The sequence below is a fragment of the Bos javanicus genome, chromosome 3 (assembly GCF_032452875.1).
Source record: "Bos javanicus breed banteng chromosome 3, ARS-OSU_banteng_1.0, whole genome shotgun sequence".
Classification (NCBI taxonomy): domain Eukaryota; kingdom Metazoa; phylum Chordata; class Mammalia; order Artiodactyla; family Bovidae; genus Bos; species Bos javanicus.
The window spans coordinates 108,808,203-108,834,861 of record NC_083870.1 but is presented as its reverse complement, the minus strand read 5'-3'; the positions used below and the strand labels follow the sequence as shown (position 1 = coordinate 108,834,861).

The 26,659-nt window shown below is 50.7% G+C and overlaps 1 long non-coding RNA gene across 1 annotated transcript; it reads right to left on the bottom strand.

The window, feature by feature from the left end:
* Window positions 1-11,085: 11,085 nt before the first annotated feature.
* On the bottom strand, window positions 11,086-26,121 carry LOC133244831 (uncharacterized). Its single transcript, XR_009735529.1, has 3 exons — window positions 25,921-26,121; window positions 13,023-13,244; window positions 11,086-12,105 (listed from the first exon to the last, which is right to left on the bottom strand). It is a non-coding gene; the product is annotated as an uncharacterized LOC133244831 (long non-coding RNA).
* Window positions 26,122-26,659: the final 538 nt, after the last annotated feature.

Below are 26,659 nucleotides of genomic sequence, written 5' to 3'. Positions count from 1 at the left end.
CCTGGGCTCCTTCCCTCCAATCCCTTCCCCCTCCACTCTGCTCTGCCTACCTGCCTTCCAATTGCTCCATTAAAGCACTGACTTTTTCCCAATCCAAGACTTTGAACATTCTAACCTGGACTGTTTCCCCTCCTATGTTTATTGAGACAACTCCCTGTTTTTCAAGTCTTGCCTGAAATATCACCTCCTCAAAGAAGTCCTCCCAGATACACCTTCTCCCTACACCCTCTCCTCTGCTTCAGGGCTCTTGGTTAATTCACTGTCATATCAGTGCCATTCCCCTGTAGCATATTTCTCAATTTCATAATTAAATCATCATTTGTTTTAATGTACTGAATGGTAGTTGAATCAAAATTATGTAACATTCATCACTTTCAAGGCATAGCAAAATAGAAAGTTCTGGGACCACTTTGCATGTTTACTATGTGCCCCAGCCCCTAGCTCAGCACCTGGCATGTATCCATCCATTCATTCCAAAAATTTTTTATTGAGCATCTACTATGTTCCAGGCACTGACAGCATGCCGCTTCTTGTGGGAGCTTCTCTCCGGTGGAAGAACACAGACAGTGAATTAATGAATGTCAGGTGGTGAGGAGCATGAGAGAAAAAAAAAAAAAAAAACAGCAGGGCACATGAAGAGTGGATCTGATACACAGGAATCCTCTTGGAGAAGGGGATACCTGAGCAGAGCCCAGGATGGGCCACATGAATCCTTAAAGGAACAGCATTCCCTGCCACTGGAGAGGTAACTGCAGACGCCCTGAGGCTGGTATGTGGGAGGGACGGGGAGGAAGAAGAGGTCAGGGAAGTGGAGAGCCCAGTGGGGAGGATTTTGATTCTACTCTGAGTGATGGGGAAGCCTTGGAGGCTTATGGGCAGAGGAAGGACGTGATCTGCCTCAGTTCTAAAAGGACAGAGGGTCAAGGGCAGGAGCCGGGAGACTCATCAAGAGGCTCTTGTGACCATCCAGGTGAGAGATGGTGGTGGCTTGCCCTGGAAGTGGAGAGAAAATCATGAATTCCAATGTAACCTGAAGTTGAAACCAACAAGGGTTTACTAATGGATGGAAAGTGGGATGTGAGAGAGGGATTGGTGTCAAGGATGAAAGTTGCCTAGAATTTTGGCCTCAGCACTCGGAAGAATGCAGTTGTCATGAACCAGTAAATTGCCTTTTACACTGAAGTCCCATTTAAGTTGGAGTTTTATCACTTGAAAAAAATTTTAAAACCTTGACTAATTCAGAGACTAACAGATAGGCCGCAGGTAGCAGGGTAGGGAGTGGAGGGGAGGGGAGAGATGGGGGAGAACGGAAAAGTGCCTGCTCGGATGGAGCAGAAGGTGGGCTCTGAGATGGGCGACTCTGGGGCTTCCAGCCCAGGTGCTCAGGGGTACCACAACCTCAGACCAACGTTCAGCTTTTCCTCTTTAACATCCTGACTTTTAGGCACCAGCTGCTGGAACTCTGGAGAAAGCCCCAGACTGGGGATAGGTCAGTCATCATTTGTTGCATGCCTTCCATGAACCAAACTCAGGGCTAGGCTCACTGAGACAAAAACGCGTATCAGATGAGTGTGCCAGTCTCCATTTGACAGATGAGGAAGGAATACAGGCTCTGAGAAGTTACAGGGTTTGCCCAAAACCATTCAATTAGAACTCAAGATTTGGAACACACCCAGGAGAAGGGAAGCCCTTTTCATTATGAATCCCCAGGGCTGGAGGTCAAGAGTCTTAGGATCCAGCCCTGGCCCTGCCACCTGTTGTGTGACCTTGGGAGTGGTCAAGTCCCCTTCCGTGCTCAGCTTCCTGGTCTAGGAAATGCCAAGATCGGGCTGGATGATGTCCCCAACTCACTACCACTCTCGTTCCCACCCCCCGCCCTCCACTGCTCTGCTCAGACTTCAGAGGATGAGGTTCAGACTAGGCAGAAACGATGTTTGCTGCATGGATTGAGCACCTACTTTGTGCAGCACCTTCTCCAGGGAAGAAGCCAGAGGAAGGAGGGGCTGTGGCCTTGCCACAGCCTGAGATCTGATGAGGACTCCCAGAACGGTGGGGGCTGGGAGCGCAGAACCGCAGCAAACAGCTCCGCTGGGAGACACCAGGGAGCCCAGCCAAGCTCCTGTGCACGAAGGCTCGCAGCATATGGTCTGCATTTCATACATCATTTGCAAGGAGCCGCAGCCATTTTGCAACATCTCTCCCTGCTCCCAGAGCATTTGGACTTTCGTTTCTGTCTCTGCTGATCCCGTTTCTGCCCTTGACATACAGAAAGCAAAGTAAAGGTTAGATGCTTGTCCCCTTCCACCACCACTCGTCACCACAGACAGTGTTTTCCTGAACGTTTAGGAGATGTAAGTCAGAGTGAACTGAGCCGCTTCCCTGTGATGGACTCAATAATGTAAAGAGGGTGCGTGATCCAGGTCCCGAGAGACACGCCCAGTGAAGGTCGAGTGGCATGTGAGGGATGCCAAGGATGTCTGGGAGGGCAGCCTGAGCAATGAGCACCAGGGCGTGGAGGGCACACAGAGTCATGTTGAGTAACACTCTAGTGGGACCCACTGAGCAATGCAGACATCACCTGAGTGAGGTCTCCCTGCAGAGCTGCTCTGACACAATAATATGGACAAATGCCCATGGCAGGGTCCACTGCCTCTGTTAGTTTATGTATCAGTAAGCACATTGCTGTGACAGAATGGCTGGGGGATGTGAGTAATACCACCATTAGGGGGCCCTGGAAACATCGGCCACGTGTAGAGGGGCTGGCCCGTGCCTCGTTCATGCTCGTCTCCAGAGTGCACATAGTAGGTGCTGAGTGCACAGTTGCTAAGCAAATGAATGGATGACCTGAGTGAACACCCTGCACCCAGATGCACCAAGTGATGGGCCCCACACGGCCAAGGGCTCCTTCCAGAACTTCTCCCAGGACCCACTGAGAACTTCGGGGACCCCAGATAGGATGGAAACAAGTCATCTGATCGAAACAGAAGAACAAACCCATTTCTTCTTCTTGTTCACCCTCTACTTTCCTCTTCCAGCCTCTGCCTCTGTGGTTGGAAGGGAACAAAGATGGGTCCCTTCACAGTGTCCATGCCAGGACCCTGTCCCCAAGCCTGGAGCTTCCTAGAATGCAACTTGTCCACCCTCTGCCATCCTTCCAAAGCCGGGCCGGCAGCTCAACCCCTATGACGTGGGGAAGGGGGACTTTGGGCTTCCACCCCATCCCTTAGGTCTAATCCCTGCGTAGTGACAGTGGCCATGAAGCCTGGGCCAACATCAGGCTCCAACCTGGAAGAATGCACACACACTCCCTCCTTGCCCTGGGGTGCGCACCCCCAGGCTGAACCCAAGGTGAACCAAGATGGCCTGGGGAACCCTGAGCCACAGAGCTGCTGGCCTGAATGAACCTTGAGCCTCAAGCAGGTTGTCATTTCTTCCTAATTCTTCCATTTAATAGAGTTGTGGAGGACCTGCCCTGTGCCAGGCACTTTGCCCAGCGCTGGGGCGGGTCCCAAGTGGCAAGACAAAAGGTCCCTGTCCTGTGGAGCTGACATTGCAATAGAGAAGAGAACCAGGAGACACCAGCCAACCCAAAAAGAAGACTCTTTCAGGTGCTGATAAGCTCAACAAAGGCAACATGAGCTGTGTCCAGTTTCTACTTCTTCCCCTGACCTCGATTCTGTTCTTCTCCCCCACCTCTACTCTGCACTCTGAAGGGTGAGCCCTGTGGCCTGCACTCCAGGGCTCCCTTGCCAGCTGCTTCTAGCTGGGTTCAGACAACAAGGAACCCTGTAAGAATTGAGGGCACAAGAGGAGAGAGGCCCAGTGTTTCCTCTCCTGCTCCCTCTGTACCTTGCTGCCTGGGTCTACAGGGCTCATCCATCTACGGTGACAGCTCCAGTGTCTCCAGGCTCTGACAGCACTCCTTCCTGCAGGTTCCCCCAGGTCCCTGGGTGCTAACAGCTTCTCATAGTTGCTGGTCACCAGATCCCTCACACTGGTCGCATCTCTTCATATTCCCAGTTGAGCGTGCCTCTTCCTCTTGCTGGGCCCCTGAGTGATGCAGGCAGATGTGATAAAAGGTGCTGGGAGATAAGGGTGGTCAGAGAAGCAGTGGGTTCAGGACCAAGTTGTTCAGGAGAAGAATGACAAGCCAGTGTGGCTGCAACATACTGAGTGAAGGGGAGGCAAAGAGAAGACGAAGTCAAGGGTGACACCCACGGTATTTAACAACTGGCTGGGCACAGCTTAAAGTTGGCTTAAAGCTCAATGTTCAGAAAACGAAGATCTTGGCATCTGGTCCCGTCACTTCATGGCAAATAGATGGGGAAACAATGGAAATAGTGACAGACTTTATTTGGGGGGGCTCCAAAATCACTGCAGATGGTGACCGCAGCCATGAAATTAAGATGCTTGCTCCTTGGAAGAAAAGTTATGACCAAACTAGACAGCTTATTAAAAAGCAGAAACATTACTTTGCCAACAAACGTCCATCTAGTCAAGGCTATGGTTTTTCTAGTAGTCATGTATAGATGTGAGAGTTGGACTATAAAGAAAGCTGAGTGTCAAAGAATTAATGATTTTGACCTGGGGTGTTGGAGAAGACTCTTGAGAGTCCCTTGGACTGCAAGGAGATCAACCAGTCCATCCTAAGGGAAATCAGTCCTGAATATTCATTGGAAGGACTGACGCTGAAGCTGAAGCTTCAATACTTTGGCCACCTGATGTGAAGAACTAACTCATTGGAAAAGACTCTGATGCTGGGAAAGATTGAAGGCAGGAGGAGAAGGGGACGACAGAGGATGAGATGGTTGGATGGCATCACCGACTCAACAGACATGAGTTTGAGTGAGCTCTGGGAGTAGGTGATGGACAGAGAGGCCTGGTGTGCTGCAGTCCATGGGGTTGCAAAGAGTCAGACTTGACTGAGTGACTGAACTGAACTGAACTGGGCACAGGCACCATCTAGCCAGAAGGGATTCCCAGCTGTAAAGGGCTGTCACACCTGCTGGACAGGAGCCCTGGAGGATCAGACAGCTGGGCAAGGGTATATCAGCCAGGATCGCAGCAGAACTACGATGGTGCATGAGAGCTGGGTCATGTGAGGACAGTTTGATAAAGGGACTCTTTAAACAGGTGTGTGCAGGGACCTGACGAGGATGGAACAGATCTCTAGAACTGGAAGAATCCCCAGCAAGAGAGTGAAGGAGGGAGCAGTTGCTAGATGTAGATGGAGCTGTGTAAAGAGAGAGGAAACACACCCAAGCTGCAGTGGCCCCACGGGGAGAACATCAATGACATCCACACCCAGCCTCACTCTCTCCCTCCCCCACTCTGCTGCTGGTGACAGCCAGGGGCCAGTGCCAGCCAGGAGCCCGAGGACATCCATATGGGTCAGCCTCCTAGACCTAGAATGAGTGGACAAGAGTGAAGGCTGGGTCTTAGGAGACAAACGAGAAGTCTCCAGCTCTCTGATAGGTAAAACCTTGAAAGTTACAGTGAGAGGCTTGGGTTTCAGGCTAAGCAGAGTGGAAAAATACCAGGAATGTGAGTGATGGAATCTCACTTGGACCCTTTGCCTTCATCCACGGGGAGGTGACAAATGAACTCTGCTCTTGACAGCCTGGACCAAATACCTTCCAGAAGTACTTTGTGATGGTGGTTGGGAGGCAGGAGGAAGTTAAGGGCATGTCCTGGGAACTAAGCCACCTGGACAGGACTATGGTGACAACCAGCTCAAGAAACTCAGGGACCTTCAGCCTGCAGGGGACAAACCCACATGCTCAGCATACAGGACCATTTTGAATATGGTGGAATTTGGTTTTCCTTCACCAAGTAGGCATTCCTAAGAAACCAGAAAATGACCAAGGCTTTCCTTGAGGGGAACTGGGAAAGAGGACCTGAAGAGGGGGGCAGAAGTTCCCACAGACTCACCTTTGCCAGGCTGAAATATGGGAGACTCGGTTTTTAAAGCCTCCCCACACTTTTCTTCCTCCAACCATCATGAGATTTAGGCAAGGATGTGGGAGAAAGAAGAGGGTACCCCTCCCTGTACTCTGTCTGTGGGAATGATTGCCCACCAGACAGGGGGATGAACTAAACATCAAATGACCCCCTTAGATCCTATGAGTCTTCAGAGTTTACAGTCCCAAGATTCTACAGACCATCCGGAAGGAGAAGGAAATTTCCCACAGCCTGTGTGTTAGGGTCATGCAGGTCCCTAAACTTGGACTCAGAAGCCCAGAGTTGGAGTCATTGCCTGCATGTAACAGGAGCACAGAAACACTGACTTACGGCAGGAGAGAGAAACCCAACGGCCAGGACTCTAACCCGTGGGTTCTCATCCCGGCTGTAAATAAGCCACCTGTGGGCTCTGCACATTGTCCCTATTATCATTTTTCATATTATCTCACCCAGAGTCTGAGCCAGAAATCATGATGCTCATTTCGCAAAAGAAGAAACTGAGGCTCAGAGAGGCTAAGTCCCTACCTGCCAGCTCTGCAGCTGGTCAACAGTGGAGCCAGGAGGCAGGCCCAGGACTCTGATGGTATAAGCCTGGGCCCTCCACCGCCAGCCCTCCCACCTCCATGGAGAAGGACGCAGCCTCAAAGCCTCTGCAGTTCCCTCCGCAGACGCTGGAGTTGCTGAAAGTCTCTAGAGAGAGCTCAACACAATGTCCCCATTCCCAGCCTAGCTAGGTGGAAGCTGGATCCTGCCTGATTCATTCTTTTAATCAGGGACAGAGTGGTGGTAGCAGCTTCCTGAAGAACTCTTCAGGCTCTTATTAAAATTAAATTATTGTTTTAATAACGAGGGCGGAGGCAGCTGCAGCTGGGGGCCTGTGGGCCTTCAGCCATCCTCGGGGGTCCTGATGAACAGGGTACTGCCATGTGGCACTGGGGATTCCTGTCCCTCACTCCACATTATACGTCTTTCTTTCTCCTAATCCCAAATCCACAGTGAGTGGGGAGCTGTCCTGGCAGATGTCTCTCTGATGATTAGCCATGTGGGCAAGCCCTGAGTTCTGGGGGCACTTCTAAAAGGTAATTCCATGTGAGTTCTGGCCCCAGCCCCAGAGACGGGGTCAAGCTAAGCCTGAAAAAATATGACTCAGAGACATTACGTAATTTGTCCAAGATCACACAGCCAGCTAAAGTCAGCACAGGGGCTTGAACCCAAGTCTATATATACCTTCCACTCTATCACACAGCCTCTTTGTATCATGTGTGGGCCCTGAAAATGGCATCTGCTCCTGGGACAGGTGTAATGTCACCTGGACAGACATACCTAGCAATGTCACTGTGATTTGGGGCAAATTGCCTCACTCGCCTATTCCTCAAATTCCTCATCTGTCATATGGGATATCAGGTTGTTGTGGACTTTGAATGAGATAACAAACATGGAATTGCTCTACACACTGTAAAGTGCAGTGCACCTTGAGGATGTGTGAGCCTAGAGCTGTAGGGAAAGGCAGACGCCAGAAGGTGTCAGGGCAGTGGGTGGGGACAGCACAGAAGAGCAGAGGGGAGGGGATGCAGACTGAGAAAGGATGACAGAGTCCCAGCAAGGAAGAGGCATGCACAGAAACCTGTGGTCCAGGGGCCTGAGCCAGGCTCAGGGAGACAGGGCCATCCTGCTTGGACCACACACAGCTGGGCTCAGGTCGGGGGAATCTTGAGCAGTTAATAGCAAGGAACCAGGAGGCCACACTTCTCCAGGACAGAGCAAAAGTGGCCAGGTCAAGCAAGCTGTGGTTGGGCTGAGCAGTGTCATTCTATATCTCCAGCTTCTGAAACTCAGTCTCCCCTCTGCCCAACTGAGAAAGTATGTCTACTTTCTAGGGCTGTTGTGAGGATCAGCATGTAGGTAAGGTGCCTGAATATAGTAGGTGTTCAGCAAACAGTCTCCATGATGATAATGACGGTGTGCTTCTGCTCAGTCACTAAGTCATGTCCAATTCTTTGTGACCCCCTGGACTGTAGCCTTCCAGGCTCTTCTATCCCTGGAATTTTCCAGACAAGAATACTGGGGTGGGTTGCCATTTCCTTTTCCAGGGGATCTTTCTGGCCCAGGGATCAAACCCATGTCTCTTATGTCTCCTGCATCGCAGGTGGGCTCTTTACCATTTGTCCTCCTCTTTCCAACGCAATGAGCAGATACCGAACCTCCAGATGGACGTGATAGACATTCTTTGGTTCCTTCCAAGAGCTCTCAGCTCCCCACAAAAGATAGTGAGCTCCCCATCCCTGGAGACACCCAAGGAGATGTTTGATGTCCTTGTGTCAGTGGGGGAAGGTGATCAGTTTCAGGCAGGAGGCTAGACTCAAGACAAAAGCCCTTCCAGCTTAGAGGATGCATGATTCTACAACTCTGCAAGCTCTCGTATAATCAGACTGCCCAGTCTGGCCCATAGTAAACAGGACCTTAGACTTGGAGTCAAACAGCCGTGAGCGGAATCCCATCTCAGCTTCTTCCTTCTTCTGGAAAGCTGCCTGTTACTGACGAGTACCCAAGGTGTCGCTGGAGGCTCCACACATAGAGCTCCCCCTGTTCCCTGGCCCTTCAGCCCCAGAACCTGGCCTAGGCCCAGCAGGTGTGTTTGGAGAAGTGCATCCCCAGTCTCACCCTGTACATGCTCCCCAGCTCAATTACAGGCTCAATTTTCTTTTCGGTTTAATCCGCAAATCAATATGTGTTCATACATATTTAATCGGGAGGCTGTTTTATTAGAGTGGGGATTAGTTTTATATCTTTCTCCCCACTGCTTAGAAGGCATCGTCCACTCACGAGGAAGACGAGCAGGAGCTGGGCCTGGTACCCCAGCCAAGTCAGAGAGGTGGGGAGCAGCAACACTCCTGGGCCACTCCTGCTGCCTGGGGCTGGGGTCCTGCTGTTTCCCACCTGCCTCTCCCCCAGGCCACCTGCACCTCACCACTTCCAATTCCCACTGGAGGTCCCTCTCCAAGAAAGCTTCCTGGGGTCCTACCAGACCCACTTTCCACTTTCCCCCAGCTAAGGAGCCAGGAAAACAAGGGCCAGCTGCCTGTTCGAGGTCAGAGAGTGGAGGTCACCCTCAGCCTTGCCTTCCAGAAGTAATAGATTTCTCCTTCCAACTCCGAGTCAAGGCTGAACAGAATAAATTATCACCCTTTCAGAGCATAATCACTGTCACACTCAGCCCCAGCTGCCATCTGCTTCTTCACCAGAATCCCCACCTAGCCAAGCTGGAAGGAACGGGAGGATGCGTGGACCTGGAGGTCACCGTGCTGGCCAGAGAAGGACAAACGCGGGTGTACTCTGGGGCCTGGAGTGGGAGAGAGACGGCCTGCAACAGGCTTCTCAGGCCCCCTGTTAAAACAGGGCTGCAACAGTCAGCAGTGGGCAGCAACAATGTCAAACCCCAGCTACACAGCATCGCGTTTCATCCTGGTTGTATCTCTAAGGGACAGAGCCAATTCTTTTTTTTTTCTTTAGTAGAAGTATAGTTGATCCACAATGTGTGTTAGTTTCAAGTGTACAACCAAGGGATTCAGTTACATAGATATAGATGTATTCTTTTTCAGTCTTTTCCACTAAAAGTTATTACAAGGTGTTGAATATAGTTGTGCTATGCAGTAGGTTCTTATTGTTTATTTTATATATGGTGATGTGTCTATGTTAATCCCAAACTCCTAATTTATCCTCCCCCACTCTGGAAATTGTAAGTTTGTTTTCTCTCTAAATCCATTTCTGTTTTATAAATAAGTTCATTTGTATCATTTGGGGGGACCTTCCCTGGTGGCTCAAAGATAAAGAATCCACAGCCAATGCAGCAGATAACTGGTTCAATCCCTGAGCTGGAAAGATCCCCTGGAGGAGGAAATGGCAACCCACTCCAGTATTCCTGCCTGGAGAATTGCCATGGACAGAGGAGCCTGAAGGTTTATGGTCCATCGGATCACAAAGAGTTAGACACGACTTCACAACGACTGAACAACAACAATCATTTTTTTAGATTCTGTGTATGAGTGATATTGGGGCCTCCCTGGTAGCTCAGCCGGTAGAGTCCGCCTACAATGCAGGAGGCCCCAGTTCGATTCCTGGGTCAGGAAGATACCCTGAAGAAGGGATAGACTACCTACTCCAGTATTCATGGGCTTCCCTGGTGGCTCAGATGGTAAAGAGTCCACCTGCAATGTGGGGGACCTGGGTTTGATCCATGGGTTGGGAAGATACCCTGGAGGAGGGCATGGCAACCCACTCCAGTATTCTTGCCTGGAGAATTCCATGGACAGAGGAGCCTAGCGGGCTACAGTCCATGGGGTCGCAAAGAGTCGGACACAACTGAGTGACTAAGCACAGCACAGCACATGAGCGGTATCAGATGATATTTGTCTTTCTGGAGACAGAGCCTATTATTATCATGCACATATCAAGCACATGACAGAGGAGGAAACTGAGGCTTCATGTTCTCACAAATGGGAAGTAGCTGACGTTGAAGTGGGGTAGGATGCCCCACTGTAGAGTCTGTGCTTTTAGCAGTTTGGCTGCCCTGCTCCATCCTGCAATAATCCTCTCCCCCTCGGTCCAAGCTGGGGGCCATTTAAGGTGACATCTAGAGACAAAAATATTTCCAGAGCACCAGTTACTGGTAGGAAACTGCCAGTCAGAGAGGAACCTGAGGACCTCGGGTAGGATCAGAGCCTCAGCTCACAGCATCACCTCTCTCCTCCTGCCCCTTGGTGGACGCCTGCTTAAGGTCCCTATGGACACTTCCACCTGCTCTGTGCTCACAGCTGGCCTCATGGATGAGCAAAATCAGGCATGGTCCCTCTCTCATACAACGAACTGACTTATAGGCGAGACTGACATCGGTCAAACAACGACACCCATGGAGGCATGTGTGCAGACGGAGTCAAGGGTCCTGGGACACTGTGCCTCCTCCTGGACTCCTCTTTCCATCCCCATGACCAATACCCCATAGTCGGTCACCTAGCTTCCTGCAGCTGACCTTCAGCTGGGGCACCATTTACAGGGTCTGGGACTGCCCTGCGCCTCCTCTTCCTAGAACTCACCCCATTTACAATGATTTAATCGCAAGACCAGATCTATCTTATTTACAATCACATCTTATTCATCACTACAGGAGAAAACAAAATTGAGAAAGGAGGAAAGAAGAAAGGCAGGGCACTAGTGGTAAAGAACCCACCTGCCAATGCAGGAGACATGAGACACAGGTTTGATCCCTGGGTTGGGAAAATCCCCTGGAGAAGGAAATCGAACCCACTCCAGTATTCTTGCCTGGAGAATCCCACAGACAGAAGAGCCTGGTGGGCTGCAGTCCATGGGGTCACAAAGAGTCAGACACAACTGAAGCAACTTAATGCCCACACACACACACACACACGCACACCCACATGCGCACACGCACACACGCACATGCACACACACACACACATACACGGTTTTCCCAAGAGGACAGCTGTCAGCTGAATTAACACCTTCTCAGAAATCAGGGGTCCATGCCTTTCTTCCCAAAGCTGCCAGAGGCAGAGGGAGGGACACTATGACCTCCACCCACCGACTTTATATCTAATGACTTCATGAACTTGACGAAAGATTGGGATGGATACACTCCCAGAGCGTTCTTCCAGCCAAGGAGCCTGTGGCCAGGGCTCAGGGACATGCAGATCTCCTCCAGAAGCTTGTGCATCTCCCAGAGGCAGCCTTTCTCAAGCAGGTCCTCAGGACCGCCAGCTGGAAGGGCCCCACCGACACTATGTCCCGGACAGCACAGCCAGCCGGCTCCCGCAAACCGCTTGGCAGTCGGTGTTTGACGACAGGATTAATTCCTGAACAAAACAGATAACGTAGGCAGTGTGATTCCTCATTTAGCTGTCAGATCAGGATAAAAAATGTGTGAGAGAGAAAAACCCAAGGGAAAAAAAAATTGGATAATGATAAATTGTGACTGAACGCTCCACAGAAACGCACGCCGTCTCCCCCATCGTGTTGTGCCCGCTGTCACTTAATTTGAAAATATTCTAAGTGTGCAGGGCCATCTCCTTGGCACTTCCCGGCTTTTCCCGAGAAGAGCCTTGTCCCCTTTGGTCCACAGTCTCATTTCCTCTGCAAATAAGCAAAAACAGCAATGCATCAAAGACCCAGGCGGAACCAAGCCTCCCTCCTGCCTCCCGCTCCCCCCACCACTGCCTCCTCCATCAGACAGCCCCGCTTGCTGCCACTCCCCAGAGGAGAGGCCTTTGCAGTGCAGACTTTACAGTATCATTAGATGCACGCTCAGAAGGGAGACGGAGAAAAGAGGAAAAAAAAAATGTTTTTGCTGTGATAAGTGTCAACTCTGCCTGTGTCTTAAAAGGACTGTTGTTTTGCCAAATGGAACATTATCCAATGTACAGAAGCCGTACATTGAAGTAAGAAGGCTTCCTAGATCAGAAATTGTTTGGCTGCCCTGGGGAAGGGGGAGAGGAAGAATCACAGGAAAACCTCTTCTCTGGATGTTTGGTCACACCACACAAGGGTCAGGTGAAAAATTAGCAGCCCCTGGATCCTCCTTGAGGCCTGGCCCATGCTCTTTTCTCCAGGAAAGACTGGAAACTCACGCCTTGGCCCACGAAGCTCGGCTCCCTGATCACTTCTAAGAAGTGGCGCTGCCTAAGAAAGGCAGTGGTTAGAGTCAGCCTGCCTAAGGATGTGTGGCCTCTTGGGCACCAACAAGGTTAGACAACAGGTCCTTTCCTCGCTGAGTGCCAGTTTGCCCATACGTGGCCTGCAGGACCTCCGGGGCTAAAAGCAGTGGGCTTCTGGGGGGCACCACAGTGCAGGGGTTGCCTTGGGTGTAGGGTAAGAAACACCCCCCAGGGGGTGGAGCAGCCCAAAACCTCCTCGTCACTGTTTAGCCACTAAGCTGTGTCTGATTCTTTGCAGCCCCATGAACTGCAGCACACCAGGCTTCCCTGTCCTTTACTATCTCTCAGAGTTTGCTCAAACTCATGTCCATTAAGTCAGTGATGGTATCTAACTACCTCATCCTTTGCCGCCCCCTTCTTCTCTTGTCCTCAATCTTTCCCAGCATCAGGGTCTTTCCCAGTGAATTGGCTCGTTGCATCAGGTGGCCAAAATATTGGAGCTTCAGGTTCTGCAACAGTCCTTCCAATGAATATTCAGGGTTGATTTCCTTTAGGATTGACTGGCTTGATTTCCTTGCAGTCCAAGGGACTCTCAAGAGTCTTCTCCCAGAAAATCTCCTAGAAAAGAGCAAATCAGGAGATGGTGTATCCAGTGGGAGAGGAGAAACAGACACACTGTGGCCAAAGAAGACCCTAAAGGTGGCCACAAATGGAAGATGAGTCACATAACCTCACACCCACCCTGTGAAGCCGGAATTGTCATCCCCACTTTAGAGGTGGAAAATTGAGGCTGAGAGAGCAAGAATAACTTGCCCAGAAACCTAGGGCCAAGCTTGCCACTCTCTCACCACAATATGCAGTCTATGGCCAAGCTCTGAGTCTCTGGACTCGGCTCACATCCCTCCTTCCTAACCACCACCCTAATCCAATCCATCACCATCCTTTCTGGAGCTGCTACGTCAGCCTCAAGGCTGGCCTCCCTGCCTCCAGTCTAGTCTCCCCACCATCAACCAGAGATGATTGTTTTATAAAATGCAACATTGTATGAGCCCCACCTAGACCCATCAGGGGCTCCCTGTATTGCCCTCCGGGGAAATCCAGCCTCCAAAACAAGGTACTCCAGCCTCTTTCCGGTCACCACCCACTTCTATGCATCCTCATCTCTTGCCACTTCATCTTTATGCTCCATCCCCAGCCATCAGACCCACTCTTGGTTTTCCTCAAAGGGGAAATTCTCTTTACCTCTGGCCCTTTGCCCATGCTGCTCCCTCTGCCTGGTGCCCCCTCTCCTCCCCCTCTTTGGGGCTCATCTGAGGTGTCACCTCCTTTAACAGCCTTCTGTGAGCTCCAGCTCAGGTTAATTTCCCACCCCCTCTATTCTCCCAGAGCTCCCTGTACCTCCTGCATCACATCAGCCGAAACTGCCAGCATGCTATCTGCAAACCCCACTGGCCCAGAACCTAGAGAAACTGAGGACTATGACTACTCATATTCATCACTGGACCCTGAGCACCCAGGACCATTCCTGGCACACAGTGGGCACACGAGAACTATTTGCTGGACCAATGATTGACTGAATGAATAAATGAATGGGAGAGTGAATGACGAGGCCAGAGTGAGCGCTCTTTTTCTGTACATCCAAATGTATAAAACGCCCAGCCAAGTCCATCAATAAGGCAAGCGTTCGCTCCTCACAGTCTGTCCTTGGTTGGGAGTCGGGTGATGGATTTCCGGAGGTGATGCATGGGAGCGTGAGCAGGGCGGAGTGGATGCATGGAAGAATAGAATATAGATTTCTATAGATTAATCATTTGTCATTCCTGCCACTCGGCACGCTCGTGCACACACACTCCTCCCCTCCCCAGACCTCTCCCCTCTCCCGAAGAAGCACAACACATCCTGCCCTTGGACCATGCAACAGGAGCACACACACTCACAACACACACACACCCCCACAACACACACACACACAGCAACACAGACACGTTCAGAGAGACACTTCACACAAAACCCCTGAAACACACAAATTCAGACATACACTCCGAATCTTAAATTCACAGCTTCCCTACCACCTAGGATACACACAGGCACAGAGAAAGGCACACTTACTCTCTCTCACACACACACACTCACAAATCTCCTCTCATTGCCCAGGTCCAGGGTCCCCATCAAGACCTATGAAGGAGAGCTTGTTTACCACAAGATGGCCAGCTAGTCCCTGCCCCTGCTCCCAAGCAAGGTGGACCACAAGCCTGCCAAGCAAAGGGGGGCAATCTGCAACTATCATGCAACCCCAGAGAGGCAGCAGAAAGAACCAGCACTTCCGGTCCTTACTTGTTGGTTCCCTACTTATACTCCGTGTACCAACTGACCCACTGAGTTCTTAACTTTCTGAAGGAGTGGATGAGAACCAAGGGCAGACACAGACCCTCACAGAGGGCTCCCCAGAGCCTCAGAGAGGTTGATCTTTCCTCCTGGACATCCCTGGTCATTGCCAGGGCAGGGAGTTTATAAGCATCAGAACACAGGGACCCCGAGCTCCTCAGACCCCCTCTCCCAGAGGGGTCAAGCTGGGCTGGGCTGGGCTGAAAGTGGCTTCTGGTGTCCCTTCCGCTGGACTCCGTGTTCTGGAACCTCTGTTTCCTCCATAGAAAGGCCCTTTCACTCCAGCGTTTACGTGGATGCTGAGGCCCAGAAGGGGGATGCATGGCACCACATTCTGTTGCCTTTGATCTCAGCCACACTCAAGTTGCTCCAGCATTCCCGCTGCCTCGCTCTCTTTCCATCTCCCTTTGAAGTCGTTAAGTAAAGATGGCTGTAGATTACAGCCATTTCAGCTGCCTGGAGCAGGGTCTCCTCAGGCTGCCTTCCCTTGGCTATTAAGCCTGTTTTCTCTGTCTGGGGGGCCCTGAAGTCCCTTCTCTGGGCTGGCCAACACCAAGGCTGGAATGATTTGGTGTCTCTTTGTTTGCCATCCTACCAGGAAACTTCGCCATGACTTTACTGGCCCTGCAAGCCCTGAGCTGAGCATCCCTGGAGATGCCGCAAGGGCCCCCAGACAAGCTCCTAAGAACAGTTTGGGGAACTCTCTGGGGATGCTGAAGCCAGGTTCCACACCTCTGTCATTCGAGAGTTTGAAATCAGCCTCCCGAAATACGGTCTGCTCAGCACAGCACCAAATGGGAAGATAGCATCTCAGCTCCCTTGCTGATACAATCTTGACTTCCTTTGGGCAAATTTCCTCCTCCCCATCCTTCCCACGCTTCTGTCTTCATCCCGCTTCCTCTATTGGCCCCACCATCCTTCTCGGCAGCTCAAACCGTCCAGTGCTACCTCTGTCACTGGCAGCAGCGTGAACTTTTCAGAGTGCAGGTCATATCCCCGCACTGCTGTTAACACAGAGTGGCTTCCCTTTGCTCCTAGGGTAAAGATTAAACTCCTTAATGTCTTGACAGATACGGCCCTGTATGCCGTGGTCCCAGCCCACCACACCAGCCTCACCCTCTCTGGCTTTTTGCTATCCTACTCCCATCCTTGTCCCTCCCTGGGCTGGGCCTTTGCCCAAATTTACCCCTCCCCTTCTTTGTCTAACGCATTCACCCTGCAGAGCTCGGCTCAGATGTTGCAGCCTTTAGGAAGTCTTCATTGGCCCCATCACCCAGACTAGTTCCTCCTAGGACTGCTTTCTTAGAACTGTTCTTCCTTTCCTTCTAAGGCACTTGCCTTGGTTTTAATTAATCACTCATTTGTGTGACTATTTGATTAGTATCTGCTCCCATGTCCCCATCAAACTATATGTTCCATGAGAATAAAGACTTTGTGTGTTTTTATTCAGTTATCGCCAGGACCTGACACAATGTCTTGAACATTACAGGCACTCAGTACATGTCTGTTGGGTGGATGGATGAATGGATAGATGGATGGACTGTAGAGAAGATGAACACTCTGTGGGTCTGAGGAAGCTGGCAACTTCTATCCGGGCCATCCCGTTCTCAGATCATGCCATTTTATCAGACCCAAAGTGAGGGTGGCTCCTAGGAAAAGACATAAGAAACAGGCCCTTCTCGTAGCCCCCACTTTGATTACTCTGTGCCATAGGATGTCAAGTACAGGGAGCAGGGTTTAAGACTGGACTCCAGTCCTTCCTGAGAAACCCAGAGTTTATCACATGAAACACAGTGAATGCAGAAGCCCCAGGGCCAGTAATTCCAGAACTTCACAGACCAGCCCCACTCCTGGTAGGACTCAGCTTAGACAAGCCAGCTTCCGGTTTAGAACCAAGGCCAGAGAAATAGACTAGGAAAATTCTGGAAGACACAGAGATGCTGTGGTGCTACAAGGGATCAGAACCTGGAAATCCAGACCCTGACTTCAAACCTGACATTCACGCTCTCAAAACCTGCCCAGCCCGTCTTCTTGTGCCCTCGTTCCTGACCCCAAGCGGGGCCTCATCCACAACTTTCATCCTACAGAGTCCAGCATTGAGGCCTTTGGCTGTTTTCTCCAGCCCTTTGAGGGGTGGCAGGGACTGACAGCTCCTTCCTCAGTCCCCCCACTCCCAACATACACCCCCAACCCATCCAGCCCCAGGTTTCACACTAGAGGTTATATGATCTTCAATTCTGCCAGAAATTAAGATGTACTTTCCTTCATTAGTCGCCCCTGCCTCAGTAAAACCAGGGGAAGAACTTGCTTCTTGCCTTCCAAGCCTCTCCTCCCAATGCCTTTTCCAAGAGAAGGGGAAACCACGCAGCAACACCCCCTTGCTGCTCCAGGCGTTTTAATGAATTCCAGCCTTCAGGGAGAAGGACGGCTGTGTTAACCGCGCCGGTGAAAAATGAGGGGAGGAACAGTGAAGCAAATTTCTTTTTATTGACTTTTAGTGAGCTATTTAATCCAAACAGCTCATTATCTGCAATATAAATATACTATATAATGGATTTTGCAATAAGAACAATTAGTTTTGCAATTAGCATGAGAATAAGCTCTCCCCAACTGCAGAGAAGGCCCAGACTCTGGGGGCTGGGGGGAGCTGGGGGTGGGGGGAGAGGCGGGCGGGAGGGAAGGAAGCAGCTCTCCAGGTGGAGAGTACAGGGCCACCCCCCAAATCCACCCCTACTGCCCAGGTCTGCAGGGCCCCAGATCCGCTGCCAGGAGACAAGAGAGCAGAGCCATGTAGGTAGCTGTGAAAAGCACGAGCTTTCGGCGCATCCGGGCTCAAGGCTCCGCTCCATCACATACCAGCTGTGCAGCCCCAGGGAAGTCACTTATGCTCTTTCACACAAGTCACTTTCTCTATGAAAACACAGGTGTCACTCTAGTGTCTTCTCACAGAGCTGTCAGGACGATGACAGGAGGGTATTCATCTGTCCCTGGCATAGAGTATGTCCTCAACAAACGCTCCCCAGGGCACTGAGCTGGGATTTCTTTGCATCTCCTGGGCTCACCTCCAGGGAGGAAGGAATCATGTCTGTCTAGCTCATCACTGCATCCAGCCAATACGTAGTAGGCACCTGATAAATATTTGCTGAATTAAATTCGGCAAATTCGGCAAATTCAGCAAATTCATTGCTAAGCGAATGAAACTCAATGGCTGCTTGACACAGTAGTAGGCACTTAATAAATATCCTTTGAATAAATGTTGCCAAGTAAATGCAACTAACTCAGTGGCCGCTTCCCCCCGTCGGGTGGCAGCAGCTTTGTCTTAGGGAGCCTTGCAGACGAGTATAGTGGCAGAGACCAGCCCGCAGAGAAGAACACCTCTGCAGCCTCATTTTTTTCTTTAAATTGAGGTATAGTTGACTTACAGTATTGTGTTAGTTTCAAGCGTACAGCAAAGTGATTCAGTTGTACATATACATGTATGTATCTATACTCTTTTTAAAAAATTCTGTTCCAATATGGCTTATAAGGGCTTCCCTGGTGGCTCAGATAGTAAAGAATCTGTCTGCAATTCAGGAGACCCAGGTTCAATCCCTGGGTTAGGAAGATCCCCTGGAGAAGGAAATGGCAACCCACTCCAATATTCTTGCCTGGAGAATGCCATGGACAGAGGAGCCTGGCAGGTGACAGTCTGTGGGGTTGCAAAGAGTCGGACACAACCGAGCAACTAACACTTTCACTTTTCAACATGCTTTATTACAAGATATTGGATATAGTTTCTCATGCTACACAGTAAATCCCTGTTGTTTATCTAGTCTATGTGTGGTAATATGTGTCTGTTAATCCCCTTCTCCCAATATACTCAACTCCCCACCACTTCCCCTTTGGTAACTATGTTTGTTCTCTATGCCTGTTGATCTGTTTCTGTTTTGTAAATAAATTCATTTGTATAATTTTTTAAGATTCCACCCGTAAGTGATATATAATATTTGTCTAGTTTACTTCACTTAGTATGATAATCTCTAGGTCCATTCATGTTTATTCCATTATTGTTTATTTATGTCCATTATTTCATTCTTTTTCAGTTCAGTTCAGTTCAGTTCAGTCGATCAGTCGTGTCCGACTCTGCGACCCCATGAATCGCAGCACGCCAGGCCTCCCTGTCCATCACCAACTCCCAGAGTTCACTCAGACTCACGTCCATCGAGTCAGTGATGCCATCCAGCCATCTCATCCTCTGTCGTCCCCTTCTCCTCCTGCCCCCAATCCCTCCCAGCATCAGAGTCTTTTCCAATGAGTCAACTCTTCGCATGAGGTGGCCAAAGTACTGGAGTTTCAGCTTTAGCATCATTCCTTCCAAAGAAATCCCAGGGCTGATCTCCTTGAGGTCCAAGGGACTCTCAAGAGTCTTCTCCAACACCACAGTTCAAAAGCATCAATTCTTGGGCGCTCAGCCTTCTTCACAGTCCAACTCTCACATCCATACATGACCACAGGAAAAACCATAGCCTTGACTAGACGGACCTTTGTTGGCAAAGTAATGTCTCTGAGTAATGTTCCATTGTATGTATGTACCACATCTTCTTTATCCATTCATCTGTTGATAGACACAGAGGTTGCTTCCATGTCCATGTGCTGGCTGTGGGTGGATGGTGAACGTCTGGCACACACAACCTCCAGGCAGAAAACAGAAGTCCCCCTGGCATGTGAACCCATGGGTGCAGAAGACTTAGCTCCCATTCTGCTTGGGAAGGAGGAGGGCACTGTGACCCCCAAAGGCACAAGACCATTGACAGCTGATGGGAGGCTCTCTGGACACAATGGCCAGGAATGCTGGCTTCAGGGCTCGCAGCCCTGAGGTCAATTCCCAGCCTTCTCATTCACTTGCTCCGGGACCTTGGGCTAGTCACGTATTTTCTTTCTGAGCCTCAGTTTCCTCATCTGTAAAGTGGGACAAGGGTAATACGCTACCTTCTAGGACTGGAGCAAGATAAAGTGTGGAAAGTGCCAAATGCGGATCCTGGCACCCGCCTGACGGAAGTTCTTAATGTCCTTGGCATTCTGCTTTAAAGCTCAAGGTTCTGAAAAGGCGTGGAGTTAAAGTCACGACAGCGGACTTGTGAGGCATGCTCTCCAGGTCTGTTTTCCCGCCTGTCTGAGCCGATGGGGCCCATCGTCTCGGTACCTTTCTCTCCCATCGTTGCCCTTGTGCCACCTGCAGCCTTCCCAAGCCGCCTGACCCTGTGTCCCAGCTGGGCCCAGTGGCCCTCCGGCAGGGAGCAGAACGGGGCGCTGTTAGTCATGGTGTGGAGAGGTGCCATCCATCGAGGAGGCCCGCGGGATGCGTAGAGGTCATCTCCATCACAAACCCGCTGTGATTAAGTCATTACTTACCGTAATGGGATCCTTTCAGTCGGAGGTGATGCCTGCCACAGCCGATAAGGCGGGCGACGGCCACGGCGGCCCGGCAGGCTGCAGTAACACGGGCCCTCCCCTCTGTGACAGGTTCAAGCTCTCATGCTCATCGAAAAGTCCATTTTCCAGCACAACTGGGTACACTTCCCCGTGACAAATGCCTGTTCGCCTTTAATCTGTTACAAGCCGAAGAGGCCCAAAGGAAGCACTCCATCACAGGAGGAATGTTTTTATAAGCGTGCACTTGGAGGGCCCCGTGAGGGCCAAGCGGCACTGCGTGGCTGGGATGTCTGAGCACTTAAGGGGCGCTGCCTCGGTCTGGAGCCCAGTTTAGGAGGAGGGGGTGTGCCGGGGCATGTGGGTCTCTGGTGAGTGGGGAGGGTCACACAGATGTGCAAGGCATATTTTCGTGTACCTGTGCTTAGGGAGGGCATGGGGGGTGGGGTGTACCTGAGAGGACTCAGTCCTTTGTGTGTACATCTGTGTGACTGCAAATGCGTGTCCCCGAGTGAGGGCGTGTCTCCTTTCCTGCAGCATGTAAGGAAAGATGAGTGCCCAGGGGTGTGTACTCACATACGTGCATTGGACCTGGAGCCTCCACAGTGTGCAGCAGTAGCCCTGCGTATGAGTGTGTGTGCTTGAATTCCCGTGCATCTGATGGAGCACATACAGGAGTGTGAGCATTCATGTGTCTGCCTGAAGAGGGATGTGTGGTGTTCAGCAGCATGACCAGCTTCCCCGGGGTGTCCTGGAGAGATGCATGGAGGCCCTGAACCCAGGTACCCTCAGGTCCTCAGACTTCATGCCAAGATCATCCCAAGGCCTGGAAGCTACAGATTCACTCTGAGCCAGGGCTTGGGGACCAGGGTAGGAGAGGGGGGCTACAGAGGCCAGAGCTGCCCTCCCTAGCCTAGATTCTGGCTGCGGAGACAGAGGTTCTCAGTTTCAGGCTGAAGCCAGAGGCTGCAAGAGCTTGTCCATCGGAGGATGGCCCGGGAGTGGGAGGAGCAAGGAAGCTTTGAGGACAGCCCAGAGAGGTCACTGGCTGAGCTGGAGCTGGAACCCCAGGCTCGAGGAGCCAGAGAGGAGGAGGGAGCTCTGTTGATAGACAGGAAGGCAGCTATGTGCCTGGGAGTTACTAAAAGGGACCCTCCAGCCTGGGGCTCCCATTTTCTGATGTGAGAAACATGCCCCTGATGCTGGAGGGTGACAACGGGAAGAAGTGTGCCCTGGGCGTCAGTACATGCCCAGCGTCATGCCAGCCACTTCATTTAGCATCCGCACCACTGTGTACCCAGCCCTTGGCATGCCGAGGCCCTGAGATACTGGTTTACAATCAGAATCCCCCAGGACTTTCTAAGAATCTTTACTGAAGACCAACTCTGTACCCCGCCAGCACGTTGTGTGCATTATTTATGACGACCGTGAGCAGGATTGTGATAAATAGCTATTCTGGGTCAGGCATGAGTGTGTGCTTCACACACACGGTTTCATTTATAAACAACAATTCCTAGAGATAACAGTGGCCCATCAAGGGCCTGATGGGAGCCTCCCATATGTCAGGCGTGAGGCTTTGTACCTACAATAACCTTAAGACCTTGCTGAAGGGTGAGGGGCAGGGCAGGGCAGCCAAGCGCCCCCAGGCCTCACTGTTGAATTCTCATCCTCAAAGAGTCTCCTTGAAGGAAGTTTCCAGCAAGTTCATCTCCTGTTCTGCCTTCTCCTGGAGCCTCACACAGGCTGAGCAACAGGTGAAGCTTAGGACGCTGGTTCATGGACTAATGGAGACTGTGCTCTTTAACAATCAGGTGGGAAAGACCTGAGTCCTCCACTTCAAGAGAAAAAAGTAGGAAGATGGCAAGGAAAATCTCCTGATCACTGTCTTCTACACAATGCACACAGCAGCATTCGTGAAGTGTTCCACTTTCTAATGTATTATCCAGCCCAAGGTCACACAGAGAGGGGACGTCAGAGCCAGGCTGAGGACAAGCCTCCTTCTAGCCCCAGCTCTCCCAGGCATCCTGGGCTGGGGATGAGCGTGAACTTGGTCTTCTCAGTTCTGAAAAGAACGTATTGGGAAATGTATGCATCTTCTCTTGAATGGGCAGTCTGTTTCCTAAAGAGATGTGTGCGAACAGAGTGGTCAGGATAAGGTCCACATGAGGCTGAGGGTGAAGAGGGGGTACAGGCTGGAGTGGAGACCTTTGACTTTAAGGACATCCCTGTGGCCTTCAGGGCTTGAGGACATAAGGACAAATTCTGGGTTGGTGGGTGTGAGGAGAGCAGAAGGCAGGAACTTCCTGCCAGCAGCGGTATCACTGAGAAGGGTAGGAGGGCAGGACTCAGACAGACTGGCCATCACTGGGCCGGGCCCCAGGCGAGGCCCTTCTACTAATGATCCTGTGACATCACTGACTCCACCACCCAGAGCACAAAACATCCATCCTGAAGGAGGACACTGAGGCTGAGGAAGTTTAAGTGATTTGCCCAAGATCATAAGCTCTAGGTGGGGAAACGGGATATGCACCCACATCTGATGGGTTCTTTCTCCCACACATCAGACTTGGGGGAACTGTGTACCCCATTTCTGAGCCCTGTTGGTGTAACTCTGGGCCCTGAGCATCCTCATCCTCCACGTCCACAGCTTTCGGCTCCACCGTGAGCACCACTCATCACAGTACCTGGAATCTCCTTGCCCCAGGAGCCAGGGGTCTATGCTTCCATCTCTGCCTCATCTTCCTTTCTGTAATGCTGGCCAGAGGCCCTCCCTCGGCTCTCTGAAAGGGCTGCTCACTCCTCCCAGAGCCTCTCCTCCCGTAGCATGCGCCCCAGATCAGGGCAGAAGAAATCTCTCACCTCCCTCAACTCATTCCCAGTGCACTGCTGTTCTGTCCAGCACATTCCACGTAAGGAAAAGTTTCCAACACTGACCATCTGAGACTCCTGCCTGAGACATGGCCTTTTCTCCAGACCATGACCCTGCCTGAGCAAGACCCTCCCCAATGGGTGTTTAGTTCACCTCTGGAGGAAGAAGTGACTGACCTGGTAAGTGGATAAGAAAAACTCCTAGTTATCCTCCAGATGTCAGATTAAACATCAGTTCCTCAAAGCCCTCCCTGACCCATTCTCAGAGTCTGATCACACTGCACACCAGTCCCTCAGGTAACAGAGTTTATAACCAAACCATAAATAGCATGGTACAGTGCGGGGTATCTGCGCCCTGCTGCGAGGCTACATACCCCAGCAAGGGGAGCTGGGCTTATCGTGAATCCTCAGTACAGAACTCTGCTGCGAGGCTACATACCCCAGCAAGGGGAGCTGGGCTTATCATGAATCCTCAACACAGAACTCTGCACACAATAGGAAGGCAAGCAATAATTGGTGAATGAATGAATGAACAAATGTATGCTCCAGGCAGAGCCAGGGCACCCTCCTCTGGGTGCCTGCAGCCCCCTGGACGCAGCTTCCTGATTACCCCATCACCCGGTACGAGTCTCTCATTCACAAACTCACAGCTCGAGAGTCAAGTCTGGCCCAGTAACAGATTTAAAGTAAATAATTTTATATTTTAAAAAATCACTGTATTAGGTCTGCAGTAGGAATAGGGAGTTCTTACCTACGAACAACAACCAAGTCTCCAGATGGCCAGCAGCTGGGAATCCACTTGCCAATGCAGGGGTCCATGGGTTCGATCCCTGATCTGGGAAGATCTTATGTGTCGCAGGGCACCTAAGACTGCACTGCTGAAGCCTGCGCGGCCTGGTGCCCGTGCTCCACCGCAAGAGAAGCCTACACACCACAACTGCAGAGTGGCCCCCACTTGCCGCAGCTGGAGAAAGATTGCACACAGCAACAATAACCCAGCGCAGTCAACAATAAATTATTTCTAAAAATCAATATATTGATTTATCTTGAAGGATGGGAAGATCTGACAACAATCAGGGGAGCTGAGTGGTAGCTGAGCTGCTCTTTAGATGAGCACCAAGTCTTCAGAGCCGGCTCATTGGAAAAGACCCTGATGCTGGGAAACACTGAGGGCAGGAAGAGAAGGAGGTGATAGCAGAAGAGATGGTTGGATGGCATCACTGACTCAAGGGACATGAGTCTGAGCACACTCCGGGACATAGTGCAGGACAGGAAAGCCTGGCATATCACAGTCTGTGGGATTGCAAAGAGTCGGATATGACTTCAACTGAACAACTACAAAAGTCTCCAGATGGCCAAGCCCCCCCAACTCCCTATTCTTACTGCAGACCTGCTTCCTCATCTCTGTTATCTGCCCAAACATTGTGAGCATTTGGGTTGGTGAGCTCCTGCTGTTTCCACAGCACTGCCCTCCCCTCAAGGCTATGAGCTCCCTAATGTCAGAGCATCCCCCATGGGGCCAGGCACAGAGCAGAGGAACAATAAGCGTTAGCTGAGTGAGTGAATATAAGCAAGAACAGGAGGAAGCTCCAGGGAGTGGTAAGACCAAGTGGAGCAAACTTGGGGATTAGGAGAAGAGAAAGCCTTCCCTAAAGGAATGGGAGCACCAGATTATATGCTCTTTAAAGATTAGTTAAGGAAAGATAATTGAGTGCACCAAACACTTTGCATTTTGTCTCATTAACTCGCCCATGCTTAAAGTAGAGGGTGGTGAGTAGGTTAATTTCATTGAGCTGGTTTAATAAATAGAAATCCATTTTTCAATGTCTCCCAAGAATGGAAATCCTCTGCTGTTTTCTGGCTTCCAAAGGGGGCCTGGGACTCTACTGCCACCTGGTGGTAATTAGTACATATTGCAGGAAGAGTACCACAAGGATAACGGAGCCAACCTGGCCTTCCCCCCACCCCCGCCCCGCCCCCCATCCAGTCCCCAGGCAGAACCGCCCTTCACAAAGGAAAGGCACAAAATAGGGCAGAAGTGACTGATTAAAAAGAGAAATTCAAACCTCAATTGCTGAGCATTCGAGGCACTCGAGTCAGTCTAAGTCTTCCCCAACCCTCGATTACCTTGACTATAATCAAGACAGACCTAAATAACTAATCCTAACACAAGGCAGGCTGGAGCCCAAATCCAGAACTGTCCCATCCTCTGAGTGTAAGTGTTGCAGCTCAGCTTGAACTAACCAGAATACTCAGTGATATGGGTCAGGCACTGAGCAAAGTGCTTACTTCCTCTTTTTATTTTTTTCCTCCAGCATAACTTTACAACAATCTTGAATTAAGTCCAATTAGCATCCCATTCTGCAGATAAGAAAAATGAGGCTTAAAGAGGTGAAGCCTCTTACCCAAAAAGCTAGTGAGTGGCAGAGAAAGAATTCAGATCTGGCTTAGACCTGGCCAACTCCAGACCCCTCACCATTTCTTTAGTCTCCTACCTACCTGTTCTAGACCCAAGTGGCCTCTTTGAGACTCCAGGGCCCACCAGAAATCAGCATCTCCCCCCATCACCTCAGCAGTCTCTGGAAAGACTAGATAAGCACAAAGAATGGCGGTGAAAGTGCCTGCCTCATACCTTGGTTCTGCTCCCACCCTTCTCGCTGGCCTCCTCCACAGCCTCTAATCCACAGGGCCCTCATCCTCTGGAGCTTCTCCCAGGCCCGCCTGCCCCAGGGGAGACCAGCTGCTGATACAGAGCCTGGGGCCCCGGCTCTGTATGACTCTGTCGTCTCCATGCCAAGTCACAGCCTGTCTGGGCAGCACGGAGCCTTGTTTGTTGATTGGCAAGTTCACAGTATGGGCCGGTGCTCCCCGAAGAGAAATACAAAACCATAATTGTCCCCAGATTGGCTTGTGTTCTTTATGGAAAGAAACAATATGCAGCCTTTGTGTTTGGAAAAAAAAAATAACTGAAACAAAAAATTTCCAGTTCACACTCTTTTGAATTGAGAGAAATAAGTAAACACTATTTCCCAAATCCATGTTCACTGGGAAGCCTCCTTTTATTATATTTATGCAAAAACATGAGCCGAATCTCATCCTACGCCACTATAAAACACATTCGATAATAAAATGCAAACGCTATTTGCAAAGAATTACAGAGGATCAAGTTCTGGCCGATTGTGCGGAGTCGTTTAAAATTAAGAGTTTTAAGCTTCACGTAGCCCAATTTTATTTTGTAATAATCTATGCCTTTAACTTACCCTGTTTATATTTGCTCCGAATAATGTAGCCAAAAATCCACCGAACATCGATTGTGAAAAGGGTAACTCATTATCTGCTTCTGCCCAGAAATAACAGAGAAAGAAAGGAAG